The sequence below is a fragment of the Oryza brachyantha genome, unplaced genomic scaffold (assembly GCF_000231095.2).
Source record: "Oryza brachyantha unplaced genomic scaffold, ObraRS2 ChrUN-Ctg46, whole genome shotgun sequence".
Lineage (NCBI taxonomy): Eukaryota > Viridiplantae > Streptophyta > Magnoliopsida > Poales > Poaceae > Oryza > Oryza brachyantha.
The window spans coordinates 431,906-445,481 of NW_024427246.1; the positions used below are offsets into that span (position 1 = coordinate 431,906).

Consider the following 13,576-nt stretch of genomic DNA (forward strand, 5'->3'; position numbering starts at 1 on the left):
CATCCCTCTTTTTAGCCGTTTTGGGTTGTTTGTCGAGACATTCGTTCATTTTTGCCGTTTTGGGACATCGGTCGAGCCATTCGTTCATTTCTACCGTTTTCGGTACTTGCCGGAGCCATTCGTTCGGGCTACGCGTTTATTGCTCGTGACGCGCATGCTTGGCGACGCCGTCGTTCGTTCCACCTTCGGTCCGCGACAGACGTCCCGCCGTTCGCTCGGGGTACACGTATCTCGCTTTTCGCTCTCATGAGACCCTGCCGTTCGTTCGCGGTACGAGTCAGCCGCTTATTCGCTCCTACGATGGCACGGTTCGCCCCGGGTGGACGGGTAAGGGCCGCGCGCGGGGAGCACAAGGGGGCAGGCGGTGCACCATGCTGGATGCGAACATACCAGCACTAAAGCAACGGATCCCATCAGAACTCCGAAGTTAAGCGTGCTTGGGCGAGACTAGTTCTAGGATCGGTGACCTCTTGGGAAGTCCTCGTGTTGCATCCCTCTTTTTAGCCGTTTTGTGTTCTTTGTCGAGACATTCGTTTATTTTTGCCGTTTTGGGACCTCGGTCGAGCCATTCGTTCAATTATACCGTTTTCAATACTGGACGGAGCCATTCGTTCGGCCTACGCGTTTATCGCTCGTGACGCGCGTGTCTGGCGAAGCCATCGTTCGTTCCACCTTCCGTCCGGGACAGACGTCCCACCGTTCGCTCGGGGTACACGTATCTCGCTTTTCGCTCTCATGAGACCCTGCCGTTCGTCCGCGGTACGAGTCAGCCGCTTATTCGCTCCTACGACGGCACGGTTCGCCCCGGGCGGACGGGTAAGGGCCGCGCGCGGGGAGCATAAGGGGGCAGGCGGTGCGACACATGCTGGATGCGATCATACCAGCACTAAAGCACGTGCTCGTGTTGCATCCCTCTTTTTAGCCGTTTTTGGTTCTTTGTCGAGACATTCATTTATTTTTGCCGTTTTGGGACCTCGGTCGAGGCATTCGTTCATTTTTACCGTTGTCGGTACTTGCCGGGGCCATTCGTTCGGCCTACACGTTTATCGCTTGTGACGCGCGTGTCTGGCGACGCCGTCGTTCGTTCCACCTTCCGTCCGGGACAGACGTCCCGCCGTTCGCTCGGGGTACACGTATCTTTCTTCTCGCTCTCATGAGACCCTGCCGTTCGTTCGTGGTACGAGTCAGCCGCTTATTCGCTCCTACGACGGCACGGTTCGCCCCGGGTAGACGGGTAAGGGCCGCGCGCGGGGAGCATAAGGGGGCAGGCGGTGCGAGACATGCTGGATGCGATCATACCAGCACTAAAGCACCGGATCCCATCAGAACTCCGAACTTAAGCGTGCTTGGGCGAGACTAGTACTAGGATGGTGACCTCTTGGGAAGTCCTCGTGTTGGATCCCTCTTTTTAGCCATTTTGGGTTCTTTGTCGAGACATTCGTTTATTTTTGCCGTTTTGGGACCTCGGTCGAGCCATTCGTTCATTTTTACCGTTTTCGGTACTTGCCGGGGCCATTCGTTCAGCCTACGCGTTTATCGCCCGTGACGCGTGTGTCTGGCGACGCCGTCATTCGTTCCACCTTCCGTCCGGGACAGACGTCCCGCCGTTTGCTCGGGGTACACGTATCTCGCTTTTCGCTCTCGTGAGACCCTGCCGTTCGTCCGCGGTACGAGTCAGCCGCTTATTCGCTCCTACGACGGCACGGTTCGCCCCGGGCGGACGGGTAAGGGCCACGCGCGGGGAGCATAAGGGGGTAGGCGGTGCGAGACATGCTGGATGCGATCATACCAGCACTAAAGCATGTCCTCGTGTTGCATCCCTCTTTTTAGCCGTTTTGGGTTCTTTGTCGAGACATTCGTTTATTTTTGCCGTTTTGGGACCTCGGTCGAGCCATTCGTTCATTTTTACCATTTTCAGTACTTGCCGGAACCATTCGTTCGGCCTACGCGTTTATCGCTCGTGACGCGCGTGTCTGGCGACGCCGTCGTTCGTTCCACCTTCCGTCCGGGACAGACGTCCCGCCGTTCGCTCGGGGTACATGTATCTCGCTTCTCGCTCTCATGAGACCCTGCCGTTCATTTGTGGTACGAGTCAGCCGCTTATTCGCTCCTACGACGACACGGTTCGCCCCGGGCGGACGGGTAAGGGCCGCGCGCGGGGAGCATAAGGGGGCAGGCGGTGCGAGACATGCTGGATGCGATCATACCAGAACTAAAGCACCGGATCCCATTAGAACTCCGAAGTTTAGCGTGCTTGGGCGAGACTAGTACTAGGATGGGTGACCTCGCGGGAAGTCCTCGTGTTGCATCCCTCTTTTTAGCCGTTTTGGGTTCTTTGTCAAGAGATTCGTTCATATTTGCCGTTTTGGGACCTCGGTCGAGCCATTCGTTCATTTTTACCGTTTTCGGTACTTGCCGGGGCCATTTGTTCAGCCTACGCATTTATCGCCCGTGACGCGCGTGTCTGGCGACGCCGTCGTTCGTTCCACCTTCCGTCCGGGACAGACGTCCCACCGTTCGCTCGGGGTACACGTATCTCGCTTTTCGCTCTCATGAGACCCTGCCGTTCGTCCGCGGTACGAGTCAGCCGCTTATTCGCTCCTACGACGGCACGGTTCGCCCCGGGCGGACGGGTAAGGGCCGCGCGCGGGGAGCATAAGGGGGCAGGCGGTGCGAGACATGCTGGATGCGATCATACCAGCACTAAAGCACGTCCTCGTGTTGCATCCCTCTTTTTAGCCGTTTTTGGTTCTTTGTCGAGACATTCATTTATTTTTGCCGTTTTGGGACCTCGGTCGAGCCATTCGTTCATTTTTACCGTTGTCGGTACCTACCGGATCCATTCGTTCGGCCTACACGTTTATCGCTCGTGACGCGCGTGTCTGGCGACGCCGTCGTTCGTTCCACCTTCCGTCCGGGACAGACGTCCCGCCGTTTGCTCGGGGTACACGTATCTCGCTTTTCGCTCTCATGAGACCCTGCCGTTCGTCCGCGGTACGAGTCAGCCGCTTATTCGCTCCTACGACGGCACGGTTCGCCCCGGGCGGACAGGTAAGGGCCGCGCGCTAGGAGCATAAGGGGGCAGGCGGTGCGAGACATGCTGCATGCGATCATACCAGCACTAAAGCACGTCCTCGTGTTGCATCCCTCTTTTTAGCCGTTTTGGGTTCTTTTTCGAGACATTCGTTTATTTTTGCCGTTTTGGGACCTCGGTCGAGCCATTCTTTCATTTTTACCGTTTTCAGTACTTGCCGGAGCCATTCATTCGGCCTACGCGTTTATCGCTCGTGACGCGCGTGCCTGGCGACGCCGTCGTTCGTTCCACCTTCCGTCCGGGACAGACGTCCCGCCGTTCGCTCGGGGTACACGTATCTCGCTTCTCGCTCTCATGAGACCCTGCCGTTCGTTTGTGGTACGAGTCAGCCGCTTATTCGCTCCTACGACGACACGGTTCGCCCCGGGCGGACGGGTAAGGGCCGCGCGCGGGGAGCATAAGGGGGCAGGCGGTTGGAGACATGTTGGATGCGATCATACCAGAACTAAAGCACCGGATCCCATTAGAACTCCGAAGTTTAGCGTGCTTGGGCGAGACTAGTACTAGGATGGGTGACCTCGCGGGATGTCCTCGTGTTGCATCCCTCTTTTTAGCCGTTTTGGGTTCTTTGTCGAGAGATTCGTTCATTTTTGCCGTTTTGGGACCTCGGTCGAGCCATTCGTTCATTTTTACCGTTTTCGGTACTTGTCGGGGCCATTTGTTCAACCTACGCGTTTATCGCCCGTGACGCGTGTGTCTGGCGACGCCGTCATTCGTTCCACCTTCCGTCCGGGACAGACGTCCCGCCGTTCGCTCGGGGTACACGTATCTCGCTTTTCGCTCTCGTGAGACCCTGCCATTCGTCCACGGTACGAGTCAGCCGCTTATTCGCTCCTACGACGGCACGGTTCACCCTGGGTGGACGGGTAAGGGCCACGCACGGGGAGCATAAGGTGGCAGGCGGTGCGAGACATGCTGGATGCGATCATACCAGCACTAAACACGTCCTCATGTTGCATCCCTCTTTTTAGCCGTTTTGGGTTGTCTGTCGAGACATTCGTTCATTTTTGCCGTTTTGGGACATCGGTCGAGCCATTCGTTCATTTCTACCGTTTTCGGTACTTGCCGGAGCCATTCGTTCGGGCTACGCGTTTATTGCTCGTGACGCGCATGCCTGGCGACGCCGTCGTTCGTTCCACCTTTGGTCCGTGACAGACGTCCCGCCGTTCGCTCGGGGTACACGTATCTCGCTTTTCGCTCTCATGAGACCCTGCCGTTCGTTCGCGGTACGAGTCAGCCGCTTGTTCGCTCCTACGACGGCACGGTTCGCCCCGGTCGAACGGGTAAGGGCCGCGCGCGGGGAGCATAAGGGGGCAGGCGGTGCATCCATGCTGGATGCGATCATACCAGCACTAAAGCAACGGATCCCATCAGAACTCCGAAGTTAAGCGTGCTTGGGCGAGATTAGTACTAGGATCGGTGACCTCTTGGGAAGTTCTCGTGTTGCATCCCTCTTTTTCGCCGTTTTGTGTTCTTTGTCGAGACATTCGTTTATTTTTGCCGTTTTGGGACCTCGGTCGAGCCATTCGTTCAATTTTACCGTTATCAATACTTGACGGAGCCATTCGTTCGGCCTACGCGTTTATCGCTCGTGACGCGCGTGTCTGGCGACGCCATCGTTCGTTCCACCTTCCGTCCGGGACAGACGTCCCACCGTTCGCTCGGGGTACACGTATCTCGCTTTTCGCTCTCATGAGACCCTGCCGTTCGTCCGCGGTACGAGTCAGCCGCTTATTCGCTCCTACGACGGCACGGTTCGCCCCGGGCGGACGGGTAAGGGCCGCGCGCGGGGAGCATAAGGGGGCAGGCGTTTCGAGACATGCTGGATGCGATCATACTAGCACTAAAGCACGTCCTCGTGTTGCATCCCTCTTTTTAGCCGTTTTTGGTTCTTTGTCGAGACATTCATTTATTTTTGCCGTTTTGGGACCTCGGTCGAGCCATTCGTTCATTTTTACCGTTGTCGGTACTTGCCGGGGCCATTCGTTCGGCCTACACGTTTATCGCTCGTGACGCGCGTGTCTGGCGACGCCGTCGTTCGTTCCACCTTCCGTCCGGGACAGACGTCCCGCCGTTCGCTCGGGGTACACGTATCTTTCTTCTCGCTCTCATGAGACCCTGCCGTTCGTTCGTGGTACGAGTCAGCCGCTTATTCGCTCCTACGACGACACGGTTCGCCCCGGGTAGACGGGTAAGGGCCGCGCGCGGGGAGCATAAGGGGGCAGGCGGTGCGAGACATGCTGGATGCGATCATACCAGCCCTAAAGCACCGGATCCCATCAGAACTCCGAAGTTAAGCGTGCTTGGGCGAGACTAGTACTAGGATGGTGACCTCTTGGAAAGTCCTCGTGTTGGATCCCTCTTTTTAGCCGTTTTGGGTTCTTTGTCGAGACATTCGTTTATTTTTGCCGTTTTGGGACCTCGGTCGAGCCATTCGTTCATTTTTACCGTTTTCGGTACTTGCCGGGGCCATTCGTTCAGCCTACGTGTTTATCGCCCGTGACGCGTGTGTCTGGCGACGCCGTCATTCGTTCCACCTTCCGTCCGGGACAGACGTCCCGCCGTTCGCTCGGGGTACACGTATCTTGCTTTTCGCTCTCGTGAGACCCTGCCGTTCGTCCGCGGTACGAGTCAGCCGCTTATTCGCTCCTACGACAGCACGGTTCGCCCCGGGCGAACGGGTAAGGGCCACGCGCGGGGAGCATTAGGGGGTAGGCGGTGCGAGACATGCTGGATGCGATCATACCAGCACTAAAGCATGTCCTCGTGTTGCACCCCTCTTTTTAGCCGTTTTGGGTTCTTTGTCGAGACATTCGTTTATTTTTGCCGTTTTGCGACCTCGGTCGAGCCATTCGTTCATTTTTACCGTTTTCAGTACTTGTCGGAGCCATTCGTTCAGCCTACGCGTTTATCGCTCGTGACGCGCGTGTCTGGCGACGCCGTCGTTCGTTCCACCTTCCGTCCGGGACAGACGTCCCGCCGTTCGCTCGGGGTACACGTATCTCGCTTCTCGCTCTCATGAGACCCTGCCGTTCGTTCGTGGTACGAGTCAGCCGCTTATTCGCTCCTACGACGGCACAGTTCGCCCCGGGCGGACGGGTAAGGGCCGCGCGCGGGGAGTATAAGGGGGCAGGCGGTGCGAGACATGCTGGATGCGATCATACCAGCACTAAAGCACCGGATCCCATCAGAACTTCGAAGTTTAGCGTGCTTGGGCGAGACTAGTACTAGGATGGGTGACCTCGTGGGAAGTCCTCGTGTTGCATCCCTCTTTTTAGCCGTTTTAGGTTCTTTGTCGAGAGATTCGTTCATTTTTGCCGTTTTGGGACCTCGGTCGAGCCATTCGTTCAATTTTACCATTTTCGGTACTTGCCGGGGCCATTTGTTCAGCCTACGCGTTTATCGCCCGTGACGCGCGTGTCTGGCGACGCCGTCGTTCGTTCCACCTTCCGTCCGGGACAGACGTCCCGCCGTTCGCTCGTGGTACACGTATCTCGCTTTTCGCTCTCATGAGACCCTGCCGTTCGTCCGCGGTACGAGTCAGCCGCTTATTCGCTCCTACGACGGCACGGTTCGCCCCGGGCGGACGGGTAAGGGCCACGCGCGGGGAGCATAAGGGGGCAGGCGGTGCGAGACATGCTGGATGCGATCATACCAGCACTAAAGCACGTCCTCGTGTTGCATCCCTCTTTTTAGCCGTTTTTGGTTCTTTGTCAATACATTCGTTCATTTTTGCTGTTTTGGGACGTCGGTCGAGCCATTCGTTCATTTTTACCGTTTTCGAAACTTGCCGGAGCCATTCGTAAGGCCTACACGTTTATCGCTCGTGACGCGCGTGTCTGGCGACGCCGTCGTTCGTTCCACCTTCCGTCCGGGACAGACGTCCCGCCGTTCGCTCGGGGTACACGTATCTCGCTTCTCGCTCTCATGAGACCCTGCCGTTCGTTCGTGGTACGAGTCAGCCGCTTATTCGCTCCTATGACGGCACGGTTCGCCCCGGGCGGACGGGTAAGGGCCGCGCGCGGGGAGCATAAGGGGGCAGGCGTTGCGAGACATGCTGGATGCGATCATACCAGCACTAAAGCACCGGATCCCATCAGAACTCCGAAGTTTAGCGTGCTTGGGCGAGACTAGTACTAGTATGGGTGACCTCGTGGGAAGTCCTCGTGTTGCATCCCTCTTTTTAGCCGTTTTGGGTTCTTTGTCGAGACATTCGTTTATTTTTGCCGTTTTGGGACCTCGGTCGAGCCATTCGTTCATTTTTACCATTTTCAGTACTTGCCGGAGCCATTCGTTTGGCCTAGGCGTTTATCGCTCATGCCGCGCATGTCTGGCGACGCCGTCGTTCGTTCCACCTTCCGTCCGGGACAGACGTCCCGCCGTTCGCTCGGGGTACACGTATCTCGCTTTTCGCTCTCATGAGACCCTGCCGTTCGTCCGCGGTACGAGTCAGCCGCTTATTCGCTCCTACGACGGCACGGTTCGCCCCGGGTAGACAGGTAAGGGCCGCGCGCGGGGAGCATAAGGGGGCAGGCGGTGCGAAACATGCTGGATGCGATCATACCAGCCCTAAAGCACCGGATCCCATCAGAACTCCGAAGTTAAGCGTGCTTGGGCGAGACTAGTACTAGGATGGTGACCTCTTGGGAAGTCCTCGTGTTGGATCCCTCTTTTTAGCCGTTTTGGGTTCTTTGTCGAGACATTCGTTTATTTTTGCCGTTTTGGGACCTCGGTCGAGCCATTCGTTCATTTTTACCGTTTTCGGTACTTGCCGGGGCCATTCGTTCAGCCTACGTGTTTATCGCCCGTGACGCGTGTGTCTGGCGACGCCGTCATTCATTCCACCTTCCGTCCGGGACAGACGTCCCGCCGTTCGCTCGGGGTACACGTATCTTGCTTTTCGCTCTCGTGAGACCCTGCCGTTCGTCCGCGGTACGAGTCAGCCGCTTATTCGCTCCTACGACAGCACGGTTCGCCCCGGGCGAACGGGTGAGGGCCACGCGCGGGGAGCATTAGGGGGTAGGCGGTGCGAGACATGCTGGATGCGATCATACCAGCACTAAAGCATGTCCTCGTGTTGCATCCCTCTTTTTAGCCGTTTTGGGTTCTTTGTCGAGACATTCGTTTATTTTTGCCGTTTTGCGACCTCGGTCGAGCCATTCGTTCATTTTTACCGTTTTCAGTACTTGTCGGAGCCATTCGTTCAGCCTACGCGTTTATCGCTCGTGACGCGCGTGTCTGGCGACGCCGTCGTTCGTTCCACCTTCCGTCCGGGACAGACGTCCCGCCGTTCGCTCGGGGTACACGTATCTCGCTTCTCGCTCTCATGAGACCCTGCCGTTCGTTCGTGGTACGAGTCAGCCGCTTATTCGTTCCTACGACGGCACGGTTCGCCCCGGGCGGATGGGTAAGGGCCGCGCGCAGGGAGTATAAGGGGGCAGGCGGTGCGAGACATGCTGGATGCGATCATACCAGCACTAAAGCACCGGATCCCATCAGAACTTCGAAGTTTAGCGTGCTTGGGCGAGACTAGTACTAGGATGGGTGACCTCGTGGGAAGTCCTCGTGTTGCATCCCTCTTTTTAGCCGTTTTGGGTTCTTTGTCGAGAGATTCGTTCATTTTTGCCGTTTTGGGACCTCGGTCGAGCCATTCGTTCAATTTTACCATTTTCGGTACTTGCCGGGGCCATTTGCTCAGCCTACGCGTTTATCGCCCGTGACGCGCGTGTTTGGCGACGCCGTCGTTCGTTCCACCTTCCGTCCGGGACAGACGTCCCGCCGTTCGCTCGTGGTACACGTATCTCGCTTTTCGCTCTCATGAGACCCTGCCGTTCGTCCGCGGTACGAGTCAGCCGCTTATTCGCTCCTACGACGGCACGGTTCGCCCCGGGCGGACGGGTAATGGCCACGCGCGGGGAGCATAAGGGGGCAGGCGGTGCGAGACATGCTGGATGCGATCATACCAGCACTAAAGCACGTCCTCGTGTTGCATCCCTCTTTTTAGCCGTTTTTGGTTCTTTGTCGATACATTCGTTCATTTTTGCTGTTTTGGGACGTCGGTCGAGCCATTCGTTCATTTTTACCGTTTTCGGAACTTGCCGGAGCCATTCGTAAGGCCTACACGTTTATCGCTCGTGACGCGCGTGTCTGGTGACGCCGTCGTTCGTTCCACCTTCCGTCCGGGACAGACGTCCCGCCGTTCGCTCGGGGTACACGTATCTCGCTTCTCGCTCTCATGAGACCCTGCCGTTCGTTCGTGGTACGAGTCAGCCGCTTATTCGCTCCTACGACGGCACGGTTCGCCCCGGGCGGACGGGTAAGGGCCGCGCGCGGGGAGCATAAGGGGGCAGGCGGTGCGAGACATGCTGGATGCGATCATACCAGCACTAAAGCACCGGATCCCATCAGAACTCCGAAGTTTAGCGTGCTTGGGCGAGACTAGTACTAGTATGGGTGACCTCGTGGGAAGTCCTCGTGTTGCATCCCTCTTTTTAGCCGTTTTGGGTTCTTTGTCGAGACATTCGTTTATTTTTGCCGTTTTGGGACCTCGGTCGAGCCATTCGTTCATTTTTACCATTTTCAGTACTTGCCGGAGCCATTCGTTCGGCCTAGGCGTTTATCGCTCGTGCCGTGCATGTCTGGCGACGCCGTCGTTCGTTCCACCTTCCGTCCGGGACAGACGTCCCGCCGTTCGCTCGGGGTACACGTATCTCGCTTTTCGCTCTCATGAGACCCTGCCGTTCGTCCGCGGTACGAGTCAGCCGCTTATTCGCTCCTACGACGGCACGGTTCGCCCCGGGTAGACGGGTAAGGGCCGCGCGCGGGGAGCATAAGGGGGCAGGCGGTGCGAAACATGCTGGATGCGATCATACCAGCCCTAAAGCACCGGATCCCATCAGAACTCCGAAGTTAAGCGTGCTTGGGCGAGACTAGTACTAGGATGGTGACCTCTTGGGAAGTCCTCGTGTTGGATCCCTCTTTTTAGCCGTTTTGGGTTCTTTGTCGAGACATTCGTTTATTTTTGCCGTTTTGGGACCTCGGTCGAGCCATTCGTTCATTTTTACCGTTTTCGGTACTTGCCGGGGCCATTCGTTCAGCCTACGTGTTTATCGCCCGTGACGCGTGTGTCTGGCGACGCCGTCATTCATTCCACCTTCCGTCCGGGACAGACGTCCCGCCGTTCGCTCGGGGTACACGTATCTTGCTTTTCGCTCTCGTGAGACCCTGCCGTTCGTCCGCGGTACGAGTCAGCCGCTTATTCGCTCCTACGACGGCACGGTTCGCCCCGGGTAGACGGGTAAGGGCCGCGCGCGGGGAGCATAAGGGGGCAGGCGGTGCGAAACATGCTGGATGCGATCATACCAGCCCTAAAGCACCGGATCCCATCAGAACTCCGAAGTTAAGCGTGCTTGGGCGAGACTAGTACTAGGATGGTGACCTCTTGGGAAGTCCTCGTGTTGGATCCCTCTTTTTAGCCGTTTTGGGTTCTTTGTCGAGACATTCGTTTATTTTTGCCGTTTTGCGACCTCGGTCGAGCCATTCGTTCATTTTTACCGTTTTCAGTACTTGTCGGAGCCATTCGTTCAGCCTACGCGTTTATCGCTCGTGACGCGCGTGTCTGGCGACGCCGTCGTTCGTTCCACCTTCCGTCCGGGACAGACGTCCCGCCGTTCGCTCGGGGTACACGTATCTCGCTTCTCGCTCTCATGAGACCCTGCCGTTCGTTCGTGGTACGAGTCAGCCGCTTATTCGCTCCTACGACGGCACGGTTCGCCCCGGGCGGACGGGTAAGGGCCGCGCGCGGGGAGTATAAGGGGGCAGGCGGTGCGAGACATGCTGGATGCGATCATACCAGGACTAAAGCACCGGATCCCATCAGAACTTCGAAGTTTAGCGTGCTTGGGCGAGACTAGTACTAGGATGGGTGACCTCGTGGGAAGTCCTCGTGTTGCATCCCTCTTTTTAGCCGTTTTGGGTTCTTTGTCGAGAGATTCGTTCATTTTTGCCGTTTTGGGACCTCGGTCGAGCCATTCGTTCAATTTTACCATTTTCGGTACTTGCCGGGGCCATTTGTTCAGCCTACGCGTTTATCGCCCGTGACGCGCGTGTCTGGCGACGCCGTCGTTCGTTCCACCTTCCGTCCGGGACAGACGTCCCGCCGTTCGCTCGTGGTACATGTATCTCGCTTTTCGCTCTCATGAGACCCTGCCGTTCGTCCGCGGTACGAGTCAGCCGCTTATTCGCTCCTACGACGGCACGGTTCGCCCCGGGCGGACGGGTAATGGCCACGCGCGGGGAGCATAAGGGGGCAGGCGGTGCGAGACATGCTGGATGCGATCATACCAGCACTAAAGCACGTCCTCGTGTTGCATCCCTCTTTTTAGCTGTTTTTGGTTCTTTGTCGATACATTCGTTCATTTTTGCTGTTTTGGGACGTCGGTCGAGCCATTCGTTCATTTTTACTGTTTTCGGAACTTGCCGGAGCCATTCGTAAGGCCTACACGTTTATCGCTCGTGACGCGCGTGTCTGGCGACGCCGTCGTTCGTTCCACCTTCCGTCCGGGACAGACGTCCCGCCGTTCGCTCGGGGTACACGTATCTCGCTTCTCGCTCTCATGAGACCCTGCCGTTCGTTCGTGGTACGAGTCAGCCGCTTATTCGCTCCTACGACGGCACGGTTCGCCCCGGGCGGATGGGTAAGGGCCGCGCGCGGGGAGCATAAGGGGGCAGGCGGTGCGAGACATGCTGGATGCGATCATACCAGCACTAAAGCACCGGATCCCATCAGAACTCCGAAGTTTAGCGTGCTTGGGCGAGACTAGTACTAGTATGGGTGACCTCGTGGGAAGTCCTCGTGTTGCATCCCTCTTTTTAGCCGTTTTGGGTTCTTTGTCGAGACATTCGTTTATTTTTGCCGTTTTGGGACCTCGGTCGAGCCATTCGTTCATTTTTACCGTTGTCGGTACCTGCCGGATCCATTCGTTCGGCCTAGGCGTTTATCGCTCGTGCCGCGCATGTCTGGCGACGCCGTCGTTCGTTCCACCTTCCGTCCGGGACAGACGTCCCGCCGTTCGCTCAGGGTACACGTATCTCGCTTTTCGCTCTCATGAGACCCTGCCGTTCGTCCGCGGTACGAGTTAGCCGCTTATTCGCTCCTACGACGGCACGGTTCGCCCCGGGCGGACAGGTAAGGGCCGCGCGCTAGGAGCATAAGGGGGCAGGCGGTGCGAGACATGCTGCATGCGATCATACCAGCACTAAAGCACGTCCTCGTGTTGCATCCCTCTTTTTAGCCGTTTTGGGTTCTTTTTCGAGACATTCGTTTATTTTTGCCGTTTTGGGACCTCGGTCGAGCCATTCTTTCATTTTTACCGTTTTCAGTACTTGCCGGAGCCATTCATTCGGCCTACGCGTTTATCGCTCGTGACGCGCGTGCCTGGCGACGCCGTCGTTCGTTCCACCTTCCGTCCGGGACAGACGTCCCGCCGTTCGCTCGGGGTACACGTATCTCGCTTCTCGCTCTCATGAGACCCTGCCGTTCGTTTGTGGTACGAGTCAGCCGCTTATTCGCTCCTACGACGACACGGTTCGCCCCGGGCGGACGGGTAAGGGCCGCGCGCGGGGAGCATAAGGGGGCAGGCGGTTGGAGACATGTTGGATGCGATCATACCAGAACTAAAGCACCGGATCCCATTAGAACTCCGAAGTTTAGCGTGCTTGGGCGAGACTAGTACTAGGATGGGTGACCTCGCGGGAAGTCCTCGTGTTGCATCCCTCTTTTTAGCCGTTTTGGGTTCTTTGTCGAGAGATTCGTTCATTTTTGCCGTTTTGGGACCTCGGTCGAGCCATTCGTTCATTTTTACCGTTTTCGGTACTTGCCGGGGCCATTTGTTCAACCTACGCGTTTATCGCCCGTGACGCGTGTGTCTGGCGACGCCGTCATTCGTTCCACCTTCCGTCCGGGACAGACGTCCCGCCGTTCGCTCGGGGTACACGTATCTCGCTTTTCGCTCTCGTGAGACCCTGCCATTCGTCCGCGGTACGAGTCAGCCGCTTATTCGCTCCTACGACGGCACGGTTCACCCTGGGTGGACGGGTAAGGGCCACGCACGGGGAGCATAAGGTGGCAGGCGGTGCGAGACATGCTGGATGCGATCATACCAGCACTAAACACGTCCTCGTGTTGCATCCCTCTTTTTAGCCGTTTTGGGTTGTTTGTCGAGACATTCGTTCATTTTTGCCGTTTTGGGACATCGGTTGAGCCATTCGTTCATTTCTACCGTTTTCGGTACTTGCCGGAGCCATTCGTTCGGGCTACGCGTTTATTGCTCGTGACGCGCATGCCTGGCGACGCCGTCGTTCGTTCCACCTTCGGTCCGCGACAGACGTCCCGCCGTTCGCTCGGGGTACACGTATCTCGCTTTTCGCTCTCATGAGACCCTGCCGTTCGTTCGCGGTACGAGTCAGCCGCTTATTCGCTCC

General features: G+C 57.4%; 16 non-coding genes across 16 annotated transcripts; all 16 read left to right on the plus strand.

The window, feature by feature from the left end:
• The first annotated feature begins 376 nt into the window (after positions 1-376).
• LOC121056476 lies at positions 377-495 on the plus strand. The gene has a single exon (XR_005813334.1). It is a non-coding gene; the product is annotated as a 5S ribosomal RNA (ribosomal RNA).
• A 790-nt stretch (positions 496-1,285) lies between these two features.
• Positions 1,286-1,403, plus strand: LOC121056482. Its single transcript, XR_005813340.1, has one exon. It is a non-coding gene; the product is annotated as a 5S ribosomal RNA (ribosomal RNA).
• Positions 1,404-2,193: 790 nt separating this feature from the next.
• Positions 2,194-2,312, plus strand: LOC121056331. Its single transcript, XR_005813195.1, has one exon. It is a non-coding gene; the product is annotated as a 5S ribosomal RNA (ribosomal RNA).
• Positions 2,313-3,520: 1,208 nt separating this feature from the next.
• LOC121056447 lies at positions 3,521-3,639 on the plus strand. The gene has a single exon (XR_005813305.1). It is a non-coding gene; the product is annotated as a 5S ribosomal RNA (ribosomal RNA).
• Positions 3,640-4,427: 788 nt separating this feature from the next.
• LOC121056280 lies at positions 4,428-4,546 on the plus strand. Its single transcript, XR_005813145.1, has one exon. It is a non-coding gene; the product is annotated as a 5S ribosomal RNA (ribosomal RNA).
• A 790-nt stretch (positions 4,547-5,336) lies between these two features.
• On the plus strand, positions 5,337-5,454 carry LOC121056512. Its single transcript, XR_005813370.1, has one exon. It is a non-coding gene; the product is annotated as a 5S ribosomal RNA (ribosomal RNA).
• Positions 5,455-6,244: 790 nt separating this feature from the next.
• LOC121056261 lies at positions 6,245-6,363 on the plus strand. The gene has a single exon (XR_005813127.1). It is a non-coding gene; the product is annotated as a 5S ribosomal RNA (ribosomal RNA).
• Positions 6,364-7,153: 790 nt separating this feature from the next.
• Positions 7,154-7,272, plus strand: LOC121056251. The gene has a single exon (XR_005813117.1). It is a non-coding gene; the product is annotated as a 5S ribosomal RNA (ribosomal RNA).
• Positions 7,273-7,644: 372 nt separating this feature from the next.
• On the plus strand, positions 7,645-7,762 carry LOC121056462. Its single transcript, XR_005813320.1, has one exon. It is a non-coding gene; the product is annotated as a 5S ribosomal RNA (ribosomal RNA).
• Positions 7,763-8,552: 790 nt separating this feature from the next.
• LOC121056262 lies at positions 8,553-8,671 on the plus strand. The gene has a single exon (XR_005813128.1). It is a non-coding gene; the product is annotated as a 5S ribosomal RNA (ribosomal RNA).
• A 790-nt stretch (positions 8,672-9,461) lies between these two features.
• On the plus strand, positions 9,462-9,580 carry LOC121056252. The gene has a single exon (XR_005813118.1). It is a non-coding gene; the product is annotated as a 5S ribosomal RNA (ribosomal RNA).
• Positions 9,581-9,952: 372 nt separating this feature from the next.
• On the plus strand, positions 9,953-10,070 carry LOC121056463. Its single transcript, XR_005813321.1, has one exon. It is a non-coding gene; the product is annotated as a 5S ribosomal RNA (ribosomal RNA).
• Positions 10,071-10,442: 372 nt separating this feature from the next.
• On the plus strand, positions 10,443-10,560 carry LOC121056464. The gene has a single exon (XR_005813322.1). It is a non-coding gene; the product is annotated as a 5S ribosomal RNA (ribosomal RNA).
• A 372-nt stretch (positions 10,561-10,932) lies between these two features.
• Positions 10,933-11,051, plus strand: LOC121056351. The gene has a single exon (XR_005813212.1). It is a non-coding gene; the product is annotated as a 5S ribosomal RNA (ribosomal RNA).
• A 790-nt stretch (positions 11,052-11,841) lies between these two features.
• On the plus strand, positions 11,842-11,960 carry LOC121056254. Its single transcript, XR_005813120.1, has one exon. It is a non-coding gene; the product is annotated as a 5S ribosomal RNA (ribosomal RNA).
• A 790-nt stretch (positions 11,961-12,750) lies between these two features.
• On the plus strand, positions 12,751-12,869 carry LOC121056333. The gene has a single exon (XR_005813197.1). It is a non-coding gene; the product is annotated as a 5S ribosomal RNA (ribosomal RNA).
• The last annotated feature ends 707 nt before the right edge of the window (positions 12,870-13,576 follow it).